General features: G+C 38.8%; 1 protein-coding gene across 7 annotated transcripts in view; it reads right to left on the bottom strand.

Moving 5' to 3' along the window:
* The window catches only part of PLCB4 (phospholipase C beta 4), a 396,094-nt gene that overhangs the window by 353,490 nt on the left and 24,626 nt on the right, over positions 1–17,978 (bottom strand). The window contains exon 1 of one of the 7 annotated variants that reach the window (XM_058563197.1): positions 15,790–15,952. The exons of the other annotated variants lie outside the window; for them this stretch is intronic. The gene's annotated coding sequence lies outside the window, so the exon portion shown is untranslated. Of the gene's footprint in view, positions 1–15,789; positions 15,953–17,978 lie in introns of those variants that run through there. 7 annotated transcript variants of the gene reach the window in all.

The following is a 17,978-nucleotide window of genomic DNA, read 5'->3' as shown; positions in this document are numbered from 1 at the left end:
TAACCCTCTACTTGTGCTGTTTCTTTCATTTTCTAACTTCTTCTTCAAATGCTACACAAATTGGTCACTATTTAGCTCAAAATTCAACAATTCGGTTACCCTCCTTTCTCCTCTCTGCTGTTAGCATCTGCACTACCCATCTGAACACTTTATTAAACACGGTCCTATGCTAAGCCCAAATTATCTTGTTAGAAATTTGGGTCTCTAATGGGAGTAAGTCCCTCCAGATTAGATGTCACATCTCGAGCAAAAGTCACATTTGAGCTTGATTCAGGTCTTCCCCCTTCTCCCCTGCTGTATGCTACACAATGCTAGGTATACACCCCGACTCAAATTTGTTTGGCATTCTATTAACAGAGACACCCAACAATCAGAATTTCACATTAATACAATATTGATAGTGACCCAGGGACATGGAAAGTTGTTCAGAATCCAATGGAAGTTTAATTACGTTTGGTATTGTTTTAGCAATTTGGTGTATTAGATTATTTAGCAATTTTGCAACTTGGGTTATTAGAAAACAAATAAAATTTAGTATTTTAACAATTTTGGTTATTAGAAAACTAATAATCCAAAGAGGCAATTAAAGTGTCTCTAGTAATACGTGATTTTCCCGATACACCAATTCCCTGCATTTCCTGACCAAGATAAAGCTGAGTTTTTGGTTGTCCCACCTACGACAAATCTGAAAAAAATAAGAAAATGATACACATTACATGGAAGACAACCAGCAACTTCAGAATGGAGACAACACATCCTGCCGCACTTTACACAATCAGAACCTGAAGTTCCCTTCCCCAATTGCCAGTGAGGTCCTCAAAGAATGTTCTCTTGGGGGGCTGCCAGTGTTTTATGTTGCTATCTGAGGCAGCACTCTGGGAGGTGCCCATGAGCTAAAACAGCAGAGGATTCTGACTCTGAAACATTTCAGGCATTTTAATTTTTATTACAATTTAAACTATGTAAGCACAGCCCTCAGAAAAAGGAAAACTTGATTACCAAACATTTTTTCCCTTTAATGAGTCTATTAATTTTTCTACTAAATATAAAGCCGTTGGATAGCACCTTGCGTGCTCACATAAATGATGGTCAAGGTACACTGGACCACCACTCCCTGCTCCCCCACACCATTGCATTTCAAACCTTATAATGTCTCATTTTAGCTACTTTAGGGAGCTGGCATGAGGTTTTTCAGCAGTCAATTCCTTCAGCAAGGCCTGTCTTGAAAGCAAGGGAAAACCTTATACTTAGCACATTGAGAAGCTAAATTTAAAAAAAAAAAAGGAGGAGGAAATTATTATAATTACAGTGAGAGCTTTTGCATGCAAATTCCGTTTTCCTTGGGGAAATTTGCATACTCTCTGTAAGGAATCCCCATGCCAAAAGTACACATTCTGCTTTTCAGCTCCAGTCTTTAAAAGCGATGCACTTGCCCAGGAACTGCACAGGGGAACAGTCCAGGACTGGGTTCCAGGCCTGGCCCAGATATGCTTTATAAAAGAAAGGACTTTACAACACAGTTTATAATATTTAAAAGGTGCACCATCTATGCCAGAGGAACTGACGGTGACCAGTCAGGCTGAGACCACTAATAAAGGGTAAGGCATTTGTGTCCACAGGTCTCCAAAACTCATAGAAACCCTTGTTCATAAGACAAATATATTTTAAAAGATCAAGACATTTCTCCTCAGATTCTTAACCCTTCCAACCAGACAATGAAAAATGGTCATAATTAAATGCTCAGATTCAAGGATATTTTTGTGACAAAGGAAATAAAGAATGGGTGAAGGGAACATTTAAATGAAGACCCATTTTTAATTTGCTCTAAATTTGAGGCAAATATGTGTCTGCCTTTAATTGTAGAAAAATATTTTAGATAATTAACCATGAAGGAAAGTGCTAGTAATACTTGCCATTAGAGGACTTTAAGAAACATTAAACACACATTTCTACTTCATAGTGAAAGAAATACTTTGAGAAAGCAATACACTACTCTAGATCAAGGTAATCATTTTTGTAAGGAAGAAAACTCAATCTATGCGAGTTACTTGAAGCAGGCCATTCTTCTCGAAGAGGCTATTTTTATAATACAATAAATAAGACACTGTTCTTAGATAAACTGCCCACCAACAGGAGAAAATTAGCCATTTGCATTAAAAGCAGTCTATTTTTGTCAGGCCTTTCCAAAGCAAACAAGTCAGCAGTGGCTTTGGGCACTGTGAACCACAGCTTCAGCAGCAGTCCCGAATTAAAGGTTTGTAGGAGCGGGTGGGTGGAAGGCGGAAACAAAATGAGTATAAACATTTCATACCTCAGAAACTTTCAAGATGATCACCAAGGGCTGAAATGACCCGTCACCTGGGTTAGGCCCCAGCTTTATACACGGAACCTTTAGAAACAGAACATTTTGAAAAATAACAAGCAGGGAAAGTAATTATTGGAAAAATATTTTTAAAAGTGCAAAGCGTTCATAATACAGGTGGAAAAAGCAGGTTACAAAAGCATGAGATCTCGATTTTACAAAACAAAAACAAAAGGTAATCTACATTGCCCTCTGCAGACACTCCAGTGGCATGCTAGGCAGCGGCTGCCACAGTGGGGGAGTGTGCACTACTTCCAGGGCTGTGTGCGACAGTCCTCCCCGGTGGAGGAGAGTCCTCAGGAGGTCCAGCTCTGAGGAGGGCGTCTGTGACAAAGTTAAGTCCAACATTATTCAACCTGGCATTTACCAAACATATGTGACCATGGAAAGCTTTGTTTGTTTTTTCAGAACACCTATTAACATTCTTACTAGCTCCCCTTGGAAACAGTTTGTTTAACATAAAATGACTGATTACTTGATGACTACAGGTAGATCTAGGGAGAATGACACTAAAATACCAACAGTGGTGATCTGTGGGTTGTGGGATTTCAGATTACAATAATTTTCCAAATTTTCTACTACACACATGTATTACTTTCATCATTTGAGAAAAAAATGCAATGTTGTAGGCTGGTGGAAGTGCCACAGCGTTCAACTTGCTTTCTTTTAACCGTTCATTGATGAGAAGTACATTTGGTACTTCAAAGGCCAATATACTAATTTAGAGAAAAGCAGAAAGATCTGGCAATCTGTAGATTGCCACATGCAGACCAGCTATAAAAGAAATGCCGTCAGCTTAAATACCATTCTCAGATTTCTCGTGTCCTATGAAAATAAATGAAGCAAGGAGTCCAGCCCTGGCAAAAGATGAAGAAGAACCTCTGCCTTGCTAATTTCCTGTTTATTCTCTCAGATGCCAACCATTACATGTAGCCTTTGCGAGAAATTTTAAATGTGTGGAGATAATCTAAACATTGTTCAGTCTCTGTATTTTCCCCCACAAAAGATAGAGTCAAGAGAGAAATCATAGCTTGAGAGACATTTCTATGCATCTGAGACAACAGAGCCTATATCAATGGAAAGATGCTTAAATCCCATGTCTTAGAGATCCAAGTTTTGATGAAATAAATGGTAATCAGTGTCAATGTTCTTTTCTATCAAAAATATATTTTTTGCATGTCTTAACTGTAATTTTTACTACAAATTTAAAAAAATACTAAAATTCCAAACAAAATAGTTGAAAGACTGTGTGTTAGACTTGACAGTGCATTTATTTTCTACACTGGGTTTCAAAGTGTTCTACAAATTAATACACTGCAAAAAATAGTTGAGTGCTGTTGAGCAAAATATCCATGTATTAATAATAGAAAAGCTGCTAAGCTTCTCTGTTGAAACTTGTCCATAAACATGAATAACAGATGCACTGAACAGAGAACCTGGAAGAGGTAAACCTGCCCCTCCACACCCATCGCTGCCAATACTGAGGCCTCAACTGGTTAAGCGGCCCATTGAAGGTCACACTTCTAGTTAGGGCAACATGCAGCAAGAAGACTAAGATTTTGGAGCCATAACTGAAAAGTCCCTGAGTTAATTAAGACACTAACTGCATCTGGGCCCTGGCAAGAACAAAGAGATAAAACTTATGTGAGAATGAACTTAATCCATCTGTGCCTGGCACACAAGTCTTCCCCTTCATTGTATCAGGCTTACACTTTAACTTGTTCTGCCTGTTTTCCAAATAACTTTTGCCTGATGCCAGAAAAAAACCTCCTGTTATTTTATCTGAACTCAGCTTTCATAATTTGATAAGCACTAGAATATGTGTATTGTGTATGTGTTGGGGGGAAGGAGGTTTCAAAATGTTTATTAAATCAAAAAGCAATCATTTTAGCCCACTGCAAAAACAAAAAAAATCATTTTATTTCCCAAACTTGTGCGTTTAGACCCCATATGAATTCCCTACAAGTGAAAATGGTAAGATTTTCCTTTCCAAATAGGGAAACTACTAAAATTACATTTTAAAGTTTTATTTTAATATTTTTATCAACATTTTCTAGAGAAAGTACCAAAAATGTGATAGTTTTTTACCAAATCAACTGCCTAGAGAAGAAACTGGCACAACTACCGTCCCTCTTTCAGCAGCACGATTGTACAAACATTTATTGTACTAGGCCCCAGAGACACGAATTCACACCTTTACTTTGAAGGGGATCACGGTATATTGTTTGAAGTATCAGGAAGACTGTTCATCTAGGAAGAATGGATACCTTTTCAAGTCTATTCAGGATAAGCTATTGTTAAAAGCAGCTAACGTTTTTCTGGTATCTTATATTTCTCGAGACTCAACAAAGTTTACCAGGCAGCTGGTTCTCTATTTCCTATACATCTCCCACAATCCACTGCTTCAAGCACTGCTGAGCCTCCTGGGTCATCCATTTCTTTCTTCTCTCCGCTCTCCCTTGCCCTCTCCCACTCCACTGACTTCACTTTCTCAGCAGGCTTTTCCCCCACAGATGCTCCCTGCCAACGTGTAATCCGAGTTCCAGCAGCTGCATCTGCCTCAACCAGCTTTATAATTAATTTAAACTATCTGACAGGACATGAAAAAGTTGTCTTTCAGTAATTTTAGTTTCTTTTTCTTTCTTTCTTTTTTGGCTGCTATATCCAATTTTAATGGTAGGGTACATGTCTGACATTCCTGACAAAGAAATAAGAAGACACTGTTCTTTTGAATGCTTAAAATAACAATAATTAGTATCATCATATCATCTCCACGCTTCACATTCACAAATCAATAAGGAATTCAAGCTGATGCGTCCTGTTGGTCAGACTTTCCTCTCAGCACTCTGGTGAAGGCTCAGTCTCCTCCTTGACAGCCCTCTGATTACTCCTCCCTCCTTGCAACACTTGTCAGTTGGCTTCCAAGACACTCCATGCCCTTGGTTTTCCTCCTACTTCATTAGCTCTCTCTTATCCCTGATCTCTAATATTGATTCTTCCTAATCTCCCTGCCCTCTATGCACGAGTGGCTTTGGGCTCAGTCCTCAGGTCTCTTAGCTTTCCATACGCATTCACTTCTTTACTGAACTCACCCAGACTCACAATTCCCACGTTTACACATCGTCAGCCCAGACCTCTCCCTGAATTCCAGACCCTTCTATCCAACCATCTACCAGACATCTTCACTTGGATGTCTAATGGGAATCTCAAATTTAACACATCCGAAGCCAACTCCTGATCCTCCTCATTCAAACCTCCTGTAATGCACTCTTCCCCATTCTAGTAAATAGCAACTCCATCCTTTCAGTTACCCAGGCCCCAAACCTTGGAATCGCCCTCCCACCTCTCCCTTTCTCATACCCTACATGGAATCTATGAGCAGATCCTATGATTTTCCCTTCAAAATAGATCAAGAACCTCACCCCTTCAAACAACCTCCACCTCTCCTACTCTTGTCCAAATTAATATTATCCATGTCTTCCCTGGTTATCACAATAACCTGCTATCTGATTTTCCTCCTTCTGGACTTGCTCCCTTACAGTCTAGTCTGAATTCAGCAGCCAAAGTGAGTCTCCTAAAATATAAGTAACATCATATCACTCTTGGTTTCAAATCTTTCCAGTGACTCTCCACTTCATTCAGAGTAGGAGCCAAAGTCTTCGCAGTAGCCTGTAAGACCCTCTCTGGTCTGCTCCACCACTTCTGCCCAAAGTCCCAGTACTCTGCCCCATTGTTCAATCTAGTCACACAAGCCTCCTTGCTCTTCCTCAGACACACGGTGTTTGCATTTGCCACCCCCACCCCCAAAAGGCTGGGGAGGTCTCCCTCAAGATGGACACGTGTTTCTACCTAACAATTCAGGGTCTTGACTCAACGACTGCCTTCTCAGGGAGGCATTTCCTGTCCACCCTTTCTGAAACTACAACATTCCTTATATTCCCTATTCCCTTTCACTGCCTGATTTTGCTCTATAATAACTACCACTAACTATATACTATAATATTGATTGTTTATTGTTTTGTCTTCCCCACTGGAATGTAAGCATCAAGCTGATTTTTTATCTTTTTTTATTCACTTCTGAAGCCCCAGCTCCTAGAACAGTGCCATGCCTGAGGTAGGAGTGCAATCAATAACTGCTAAATGAGTGAATAAATGTACCTCTATAACCTGTCCTTTTTTATTTACAAAGGTCATGATCATCTTTCCACATCTGATGTAAATGAATACACATCAAATGCCAAGGGGCAGGGACAAGTTTGGCCATGAGTGGTTAACAGCTGAAGCTGAGTGATGGTTACACGGGGATTCTTTATACTGTTCTTTCTACTTTTGAGTATACTTGAATTTTCTATAATAAAAACATTTTATATACATTTGCTTAATTATTTGTAATGACTACACAGTATTTCATGGTCCAACTCTGCCATAACTATTTACCATTACTGTACTGAAGGATATCTGGCTTCCATCTTTTTCCCTATCACAGAAAGTGCTAGAATAATCTTATACAATTATCTGATTATACCCTTACAATAAATTCCTAGAAACAGAAGAGTTTGTACATTTAAAAACTTATACATACTGCCAATCTTCCCTTCAGAAATTCTGAACCAAAATACACTCCCATTAGCTCACTAAAGCAGTGCTACTCAAAGAGTGGTCCACAGAATATTGCCACACTGCAAACTCCTTGCTACTGGTCCACAGTAAGAGAGGTCTAGAAATGGAGAGTAAACATTTAGAAATCTTTATGGGAATGTGACAGAATAATTTTATATCTGATGAACATTTTATACATTTCTATATAGAATTATACTTGAGATTTTATTTTGTATATTTTTCCTTTTCTTTATCTGGGTATTTATTTTTACCATATTTTACAAATCTATTAGTTAAAACCAGACTGAGAAAAAATAGTCCTTCACCACAGTTGAAGAAAAACTACATTATAGAATGTGCTTCCCCACACCATCACCAAGTGTAGAGACATTCTGGGGTTTTTTGTTTTATTTTTATCATTTTGGTTCCTGAGATATTCTACTATTGATTTAATTTGCACTTTTGATTGCTAGTAGGTTTTCACACCTTTTCATATGTTTGCTGGCCCCATATTCATTATTTTATCAATTACCTGTTTATGTTTTTTCCCCATGATTCTATTAAGATGTTCATCTTATTGATAAAATTGTAAGAGCTTATTGTAAGAGCTCTTTGTAAATTAGGGATATCAGCCCTTTGTTGATCATATATTATGCAAAGATTTTCCCAGAATATTGTCTTTCAAACAAGGTTAGATGGTTTTCCACTATACTTAGATAAAATAATAAAGATTTTAAATGTTGTATGTAGTTTCACTTTTTTTATCCTTTCCTTCATGGTTTCTACTTAGAGAGGCCTTTCCACCACAAGACTGTAAATCTATCCATCCATATATTTTGCTCACACATTTATAGCTTAGCTTGTTACACTTATAATTTTTATCTCCTAGAATTATTTTTGCATGAGTTCTGTGGTAGGAATTCTGTTTTAGTTTTTCAGATGACTAGGCAGGTGTCCCAACACCTTTTATTGAATAATTCATCTTTTTCCTTCCAATCTAAAATGTCAACCTTATCACCTACTAAATTACCATATATACTTATCTAAAAATAGATTCTCTATATTTTATTCATCGATATGTATCTTGTACAAATACCACTGTTCAATCATCACTATCTTATAATATTTTTTAATATTTGAGATGGCAGTACCCTGATAAATATTATTTATAATTCTGAGAGAGTATTATTGGTTCATTCTTCCAGACTAATTTCAGAATCACTTTGGCAAATTCCCCAGTTTTGGTAGGAACTGCATTGTGTTTGTACTTTAACCGAGCAAAATTGATGTTTTTGTACTATTATAGTGAATCTTCCTTCCCAAGAACAAAATATCTCTCTCCACTTATTCAAGACTTATTTTATGTTCTATAATTGAGTTGTATAGCTTTCCTCACTTAGTTCCTACACATATCTAGGTAAGTGACTCCAAACTTTTGTACAGTTGTATTGTTATTGTAAGTGGAATCTCTTTTTTTTTTTTTGCTGAGGAAGATTCACCCTAAGCTAACATCTGTTGTCAATCTTCCTCTTTTTTGGCTTGAAGAAGATTAGCCATGAGCTAACATCTGTGCCAATCTTCCTCTATTTTTTATGTGGGTCACCACCACAGCATGGCTGACGAGTGGTGTAGGTCCACACCTGGGAGCCAAACCGGTGAACCCGGGCCACTGAAGCAGAGCATGCTGAACTTAACCACTATGCCACGGGGCCAGCCCCTGGAATCTCTTTTTAATAACATTTTCTAACATTCATGTTGATAGTTAAGTAACCAATCTATTTTTATTTATTTATTATGTAGCCAACAGGCAATCTTAGTCAACAATAATAGTGTTTCTAATAGTTTTCAAGTGCGTCTAAACATACTCTGTTAATTCCATGCATACTCTCAATTCACTCATTTAAAAAAAAAGCAAGCACTTGTAACATGTATCTCAAGATATCAGTGCAATTGAAGATTAATATTATATAAAAATATGGACCCCCTTCAAGGAACATAAAATCTACTAGAATAAATAAAACACATACACAAGCATATATTATTGTATAAGATAGAAACTGGGAGGTCTTTAAAAGGGATACAGTTAAAAGGTACTATAGGAGACTATTGCAGAAGGACGGAGAGCTTAAAGAAATCTTCATGAGAAGGTAGCATTTATTTTGATCACAGAATGTCAGGATATGAAAAGATCAGAGGGATAATATTCTAGGAAGAGGAAAAAAATATATGATCGAAGTCAAAAGGAGAAAAAGCCCAGACAAAGTTTGTCTGGAGCACAGGGCATGTTTATATAAAGAGGGATTAGAGTAAACTGATAAATGGATCACTCAGAATGCAAGATTAATTTGCTTCTTGTTTGGCAGAAAATGGGGAGCCATGGGATGGACAGAGCTATGCTTCAGGAAGATGAATCTGAGGGCAGGATGCAAACACATGGTAATTTAGGGGTGAGAGGAACTGTGGTGTTCCACCACAGAGAGAGTATGGTGGTTTTAAAACATAGGCCCAAAATTCTTGGACACCCCTCCCACTGAGAGGTGGGGTCTATGTCCCCTCCCCTTGAACCTGGACTTTGTGACTGCTTGACTGACATAATCCAGTAGAAGTAACACTGCACCAGTTCCCAGGCCCAAACCTTAAGAAACAGGCAACTTCCACATCCTGTCTCATGCTTGCAGCTCAGCCACCACACTATGAGGAAGCCCAAGCAGTCCACGCAGAGTCCACATGGAAGTAAACCGAGGTTCCTGGTCCTTAGCTCCCAGCGAGCACCAACTTGCCAGGCCCGTGAGTGCATCATCTCAGAAGTTGAGCCTCCGGCACCCAGTCAAAATACCCAGGCCGATGACACAAGAAGCAAAATCAAGCCCTCTCAGGGCCAGCCCGGTGGTGTAGTGGTTAAGTTCACATGCTCTGCTTCGGTGGTCTCAGGTTTGCAGGTTCGGATCCCGGGCGCGGACATTACTCACCACTTATGCTGTGGCAGGCGCCCCACACAGAAAGCAGAGGAAGGGGCCAGCCTGGTGGCGTAGCGGTTAAGTGCACGTGCTCTGCTTCTGTAGCCCAGGGTTCACAGGTTCGGATCCCAGGTGTGCACCAATGCACCGCTTGTCAAGCCATGCTGTGGGGGCATCCATATAAAGTAGAGGAAGATGGGCATGGATGTTAGCCCAGAGCCAATCTTCCTTGGTAAAAAAGAGGAGGACTGGCAATAGATGTTAGCTCAGGGCTGATCTTCCTCACAAAAAAAAAAACAGTAGAGCAAGATGGGCACGGATGTTAGCCCAGGGCCAATCTTCCTCAGCAAAAAGAGGAGGATTGGCAACAGATGTTAGCTCAGGGCTAATCTTCCTCACCAAAAAAAAAAAAAAAAAAACCCTCTCTCCCCTGAATCCTGCCCTAACTGCAGATTCAAGATTGCTGTTGTTTTAAGCACTTAGTTTTGGGGTGGTCTGCTGCACAGCAATAGTAACTAGGACAAAGACCAATTTAGAGGCTCTCACAATAGTTCAGATCAATAGGATCAAGAAACAACTTGAAAAGTGGCTGTGAGCATGGGGGAAAAAGGCTAGATGCCAGTGATATTCTGAAGATACAATCAATAGGAAGATTGCAGCCTACAATCAAAACTAAAATGTAGCCCCCTAGTTACTTCTCTGAATAAGAATTAAGTGGGTAGAAATCATTATTTACTAATATCTTGGAACTACACATGGTGGTAAATTAGAATATTTTAAAGCCAACAGTTATTCCCTCTCCCTACCCACCGCCACATGTCCCCTGGAAGACTACACTTTCCTGCCACATTGACATTGAGCTTGGCTGTGTGACTTGCTTTATCAATGGTATGTGAGCTGAAATGATGGTGGGTCAGCTCCAAGTATAGGCCTTAAGAGACACTGCAAGTTTCTGCTTGGTCTTTACACTTCTGCTATCACAGAAGAACATGTCCCACGCACATCTCAGGAGAGAGACACATGGAGCACATGAACCCAACCACAGCTTGGAGCCAAGCCCAGTGGAGCCCAGCCTAAGTAAGTCAAATCCCGGCCAACCTACAGACACACAAGCGAAACACACTTACTGTGATAAATAAGTAACAAAATATAAATAAGTAATTATAATAAATAAATAATTATGCATTGTTGTATGCGACTGGTTTGTTATACAGAAATCACTGTATCTGACAAATATATTTACCAATATTTGGGAATGGCCCGCTGCCCACCATCTCGTCACAAATTTAAAAGATCATAATTCTAATTACCAACGCTTAGAGATGCCTCTCATTTAGAGAAATATAGATAGATAAATGTACTGATACTTTAAATGCTTCCATTTGATTAAATTAGGTGATTGAACTTTCTGTAGATGGAACCAAAAGTGAATGTTTTAATAAATTATGCCATTTTTTTCCCCATCTTTGATTTCTTATTAGACCACCACACTCACTGAATGGGAAGGGGATTTTCTGCTACAAGGTAGACAAAACGGGAGATGCTCTAAAGACAGCCTTGAGGGATTGAGGATACAGCAGCAGTTCTCCAAATGTGGCGCCCAAGACCATTTCAGGGGGTCCGAGAGGTCAAACTATTGCCATAATGATACAAGACATTATTTGCCTTTTTTCACTCTCATTCTTGCACAAGTTGGAGTTTCCCAGGGGCCTCATCATATGTGATATCTCAACAGACTGACTGCAGAAGCAAATAAGAGAATCTAGATATCTTCTATGAAGCCAGAAATCAGAGATCTGCAAACACATAAAACAGTGCCAACTCTTCTCATCAAACTTACCTTGTTTTAAAAAATATAGTAATTTCTCATTCTAAAAAACCATTTTTATGTTAATATATCATGGGTTTATTATTATTATTATTTATTTATTAATATGTTTAAATGTCCCCATTTTCCTTTCTAATATGGCAAATATTTATGATATAAGCCACATACACTATAGCTGTCCAGGACCTTGAATAATTTTTAAGAGGATTAAGGGGCCTGAGACCAAAAAGTTTGAGATATACTCTCTACTATGGCACGGAGTACCCGCCAATGTGTTAAAAAGTAGAATGGAAGAGTAATCTTATTAAGAAGAGTGGAGGCGACTGGGATGAGTTTGTGGGGTTCCTACAAGAATAAGTCCTGGACTTAAATATCAACTTCATAATTTAGATGTAAGTGACAGCCATGTGGCTCCTTTGCACAAACTTTTTACTTTGTTCATAATAACCTTTTTGAATAGTGCCTTTAAACAGTAGAGAATATGGCAGGGAGATTAAATCATTTGTCACAGGTTACACAGTGCTGACACTAAAAATGTCTTATTTTTGCTTAAGTTGCTACATAGCGTTTATAGCATGCTCTGACATTATTAAGGGGAAAAAAATGGAAGTGTACTAAGCTAAAAGAAAGGAACTGTTAACATAAGTAGTTATTTGTGTATTAAGTACATTTCCCCCAAAAGACTCAAAACATTTCAAGTAGATTAGTGTACACAAAACCTCTGTTAATAACCTCACAAGCACACAGTTGCTTTTTCCACATTTCAGAAAAGGAAAATGTTATTAGTTAATACAGTAAACTACAAAGCAGAAACATTAAACCCCTGATACCTCATGCCTGCCAAGCAATCACTTATACGTCACGCCAAAGGCAAAAGGGATAATCTCTTGAACCACCACATTTGAGATTTTTGAATGAGCATCACATACTTTCTTCCTCTGTTTTAATCTAAGATGATTTCATCATTGTCTGCCTATACAGCCTACATGAAACCCTTAAGCCTGGAAAACGTTTTCTAATAAGACTACTCAAGATTTTCTATACATTTATGAAGGAAAAATTAGTCACTGAATTTGGATACTCAAGTACCGCAATCTTCCCAAGAAGATTAAAAAGTCACTTAAAATGCTAAATCTACATTTTATAAAACTGGCAAATTGATTTTCCAATGAGATATTAAGCTCTCCTCTAACTCTTAGGTCTATCTGTAAGCAATATAAGGCCATGTAAGGAAACATGTACCCTAGCTTCTCCAATAGTCTCATCATTACTCTGTATAACCCATGCTACTATTCACTGGAAAGGAAGGTTCCAGATAATGGGCAACTAAAAAGAGACAAATGTCAGCTAATAACTGATAAGAAGAAATGATGAGATTTATGAGGCTGAATGAGGGTATACAAGGGTAATGTCAGCTTCTGTAACAAACAGATCCAAAAGTATATAAAGGCTCAACACAATAGAAGTTTCTCTCTCTCTCTCTCCCTCTCCCCCCAACCCCTCCTCACCTGATCACATAATTTATGCTCCTTCTTTCTTGTATAGAGTTATTACTGGGAAAGACTGCAAAGATGACCATGAGAGACTTTCTACCAGTTTAGACTCAGGTTTCTTCAATGCTGTCTCCTACCATCCACTATGGCTTCATGGTCATTTACACCCAACAGAGGAAGGAGGAGGAGAGAGCAAGGGATTTAGAAGCCTTGTCCCAGGTTTGACACAGATGGTCACACAGCCACTATGTGCACCAAAGTGAGGAAGCAGCACACGGGAAGAACAGACAATACACTTGCACATGACGTAAAATAGTATGCCACAGTCTACTTGTTCTGGAAAACAAATAAAACAGGCCAATTGACCTAGCTAGTAGGAATCAGAAACATGATGGCTCACAGGCAACAGTTCTGATTAGATTCTGAGTGTAAGAAACAGAATTACAAACACTAATCTCCACACACACACACACAAACACACACACAAAGAGTTGTTCCATTACTAAACCAAAGTGGGATGTTTGTAATTCTGATATATGTATTCTTTCATTAAAGGATAATGATAGGATTCCTTTCCATATAAGAAATGGCAGGACATCTTACTTGTGTTGTGACTAATTTAAGAAATCACTGATGTCTGGTTCCCTTGATGTTCTTTAAAATTATCCTGTTATTATTATTGCACATGGAGGAGGATGTCAGTTGGAATAGGTGAAGCTAGTCTGGGCTCCTTACATCCACAGAAGAGCTGTTCTCCCTAGTATTTCTCTTTTTTTCTCAGTCAACTCCTTTTTACCAGTCAACTCTGGTACACCTACCACCAAACCTGCTGGTGCTGGTCACCACAGCTGGCTCTGTACACAGCCACCAATGCTGCTGCCTGCACCAGTGATGGGCGGAATTCTAAACCATCACTCCTGAGGCATGGGCGCAAGTTTGAGAGTCCTTAAGTCCTGTGTTCCTGCTAGCTGCCAGAAGTCAGGAAAAACACAAAAGTGGACATTTCTGTTTGGACACAGAACAGGGCACTCTCACCCACCCAGCTTCATACAATGATGGATTTCTCTAAATTCAGGAAAAGGATTCAGATGCTAGGCAGCCCAAATTGTGACAAATGTCTACTACGGACACGGTAAATTAAGATTCAGTACCACTTTATATTCATGTATATTTCCAAATTAGCTGCAATCTCTCTGTTTGATGTCTCTGTTTACAAATACACTCTTGTAGTATTTATGTCCAAATGCTGAGTTTACAGTAGTGTTTAAATTTACCTTAAGTGAGCTGAAGATCTCATCTCAGCTTCAAATCCTCTATTTCCAATTCAGAGATCAGGAACATATTTGTTCTCCACACTGGATTTCCAATGATCTAGTACATGTCATAATTCTCCCTTTTTACTATCTAGAGGCAGGTGATGTTTTATAAGTAACATACCAGTAACTAACTTTGGGAGTTGTGTCAGAGAGGAAAACTGAGCCGTTCCCAGGCTGGAGACGGCCACAAGCTGGACAAGGTCATTGAAAGCTGGCGGTGAAAAGTCACATTTGTGAAGCTGACAGAAGAATGAAGAAAGACCCCACCAGCATCACAAATCTGTGATTATAAAAGGGGGAAGGAATGTTTCTACACCATAGCTCCTCTGCCCAGAAATGGTCTAAAAGCTAAAATCTTACAGTCTGAGAGGAGACAGAGGGAAATATGGAAGGCTAGTGGCACAAGGTCAGGTGCGACAACCGTGATCTTGGAACACTCCAAAATCTCTGAGGAGATCCTGTGGTTTGAGGTGACGGCCCCACGAGACCCCTCATAGCACTCGTGTTCAGAGCTGTCCCAGTCTCTGAAGGCACTTCTCTGAACACACCATTCTCATCAGAATCAAAGTCCCTGAGCACACGTTCGGAACAGGAGAGCCAGCCGGCAGATGGTGGTCCATATTACAGAGTAAAAGCTATCAGATGAACACAAAAGCAACCGGTAGGCTAGGAGCTCAGTCTACGAAATTAAGAAACCTCTGGGAAACTCTGTATACATTACAAAATGCAACATAAACCTCCGAATGCCCATAACCTTGTTATAGCTCATAAAGCATCAAGAAAATCATAATTCACACTCTGAAAAAGAAATCTCAAAGGAAAAAAATGGAAGATATGGCAACTTTTACTGGCCATAGACCATTTTATACTCCTGAATTCTCTGGGCTTCCTAGAATGATGTCACCCACTGAAAAAAGTGGACACATTTCATCAAGATAAGCTGAAATTAATCTATTTCAATAAAAAACATATCTACTGAGACATTCACTTATTACATATCACATGCATTGACTGCTGTAGACATCAACTATTCGCTCAAAATAGTCATTCTTTAAAAATCCTGGTAAATTCAATCTTGAATTTAGAAAGCTGAATCTGAGCATTTAATTCAACTCACAATGGCATGCGTTAGCAACATAAAAACTGCTTCTCAATTAAATAGTCTGAGTTGTAATGTATTCAAGGTAACACAATTATTTTTAAAATTCACAAATTGATTTTAAAAAGCACATACCTCCACCTTTTTAAGAAAGATCATATCTCAGGATTCCATATCCTAGAGAAATCGTCTTTTCCTGTGGGGGGAAAAAAGAAGAAAGACTATCCACTAATAACAGAAAGCAGCAAAGGCAAACTTTTAAGACTTGCTATAATCTCCTCATGTTATGGCCTCACTGACAATATTAAACAAGTGGAAATCATTCATGTTAGACTTAAAATATTTCTTAATTTCAATCCAAATGAAATATTGTAAAGATTTTAATTCCAATGACTTGATTTCTAAGGAGCAAATGCATAAAATCAAACGGAAATGGATACACATAAATGAGAATTTTTCGATATCAGAAATAAAATATTTACTTCACATCTATCCCAATGACATACACTCAAACATTTTGTTCAATTCCATGAAGTAGACGTATAAATGAAGAAGTAAATATATAAAACTCCACTCCTTTCTTTTCCCAGCAGGAAAATGAGGTGAAGAGGTTGTAATCGCCTGTGCAGGTAACAGAACTATAAGCTGATGTGTCCTTCTGTTGAATTTTTTGTATTGTCCAAGCCAATAAGCAATATATGTGGGCTCTATTTTTCTTAGCTAAGACATCTGGATCAAGAAAAATATATAAAGGAATGTAAATCAAAATAAGATCCCTCTGATTTTATATTACATTTATTATTTTCAACAAATAATTGACACAGAAACCTGCTAGTCACTAATAAATACTAAATATGATTTTTCTGTTCAAAATTACTTGTAGGTGTACATTAAATTATTCTAACATTTTAAGTTTCTATACTCAAGCCCAAATAAGGAAGTAAATGGTTTAGTTTAATACAAGTTAATCATCTACTACTATAAACTGTTTCCATCAAATCTAATTAAAACAGCTAATGGAATAATGTCCACAAGAATGTAATTTTGACTCTGACCCTGATACATTAGGTTCCATGTATAAAGTAATTTAACTTCCAATGGGGATAATAATGTGTAGATTCAGAAACAATGACCATGATTTCTGACCCAAAAGAGCTGCAAGGATTTGAAATGACTGCCACAGCATCAAGTCAAGGAGATCACATGACAAAGGAATCACACACACACACACACACCAAAGGAGGACTCCTAGATTAGCTTGTGCTGGCTTCAGCTGCCACCTTCTTTTCAGACAATAGAAGTCCTTTTTAAACTTTAAACAAGAAATTCTCCCAACATCTTACTGAAAGGAATGTGAATCCTGCAACCACATCCATACCTGCATACAGCCAAGGTTGAGTACCACCCCTCTTGTCCACATTTAGTTCCAGAACCTCTTTCCTTCAAAGCAACACTAACTGCCCACAAGGACTCCCCAGAGTAAGCCAGCATCTGGGGCCCTGTCTCTCCTTCCTTCCCTTCAGATGTCAGCCAGCATTACCTTGACTCTCTCACTGCCAACAGAGTACAGTTAGGGTCATAGATGCCCATTCTATTTTCTGATTATAGTTGCAAGTAAGCTCTGGTAAAAAAAGAAAGCCAAGACAGCTTGATCAGTGATACAGAAACATGGGTCAACATGTACACACTGAGCCAAATCAGAATCTGTGGCACGGTAACAACCGGGATGGAGCTCCTCGTGGATCTTTGGTTCATAACTGGCCATCCAGAAATAACATGCTATCTAGGATTTCCTTCAAAATAATCCACTTGGGGTTGTTGATGGACAGGTAACAGATGAAACAAAAGTGTCCATGAGTTTGCTGTAGTTTCATGATGGATATATGAAGGTTTATTGTAATATTTGCTCTGCTTTTATGTTATACTTAAATTTTTCCATAAGAGAGTTAAGAAATAATTATCTGGTGAAAATTATGTGTGAAAATATGAGAAAGAGAAAAACACACTGATCATAAATATCACAACCTTCCTCCAAACACTCTTCACCAAAAAAAAGGAAAAAACTACGGGGGCCGGCCCAGTGGCGCAAGTGGTTAAGTGCGCGCGCTCTGCTGCAGAGGCCGGGGGTTCGCCGGTTCGGATCCCGGGTGCACACCGACGCAGTGCTTGGCAAGCCATGCTGTGGCGGCGTCCCATATAAAGTAGAGGAAGATGAGCATGGATGTTAGCCCAGGGCCAGTCTTCCTCAGCAAAAAGAGGAGGATTGGCAGATGTTACCTCAGGGCCGATCTTCCTCACAAAAAAAAGGAAAAAACTAGGGAAAT

Source organism: Diceros bicornis, chromosome 19, assembly GCF_020826845.1.
Source record: "Diceros bicornis minor isolate mBicDic1 chromosome 19, mDicBic1.mat.cur, whole genome shotgun sequence".
Taxonomy (NCBI): domain Eukaryota; kingdom Metazoa; phylum Chordata; class Mammalia; order Perissodactyla; family Rhinocerotidae; genus Diceros; species Diceros bicornis.
This window is presented reverse-complemented; position numbering and strand designations above follow the sequence as displayed.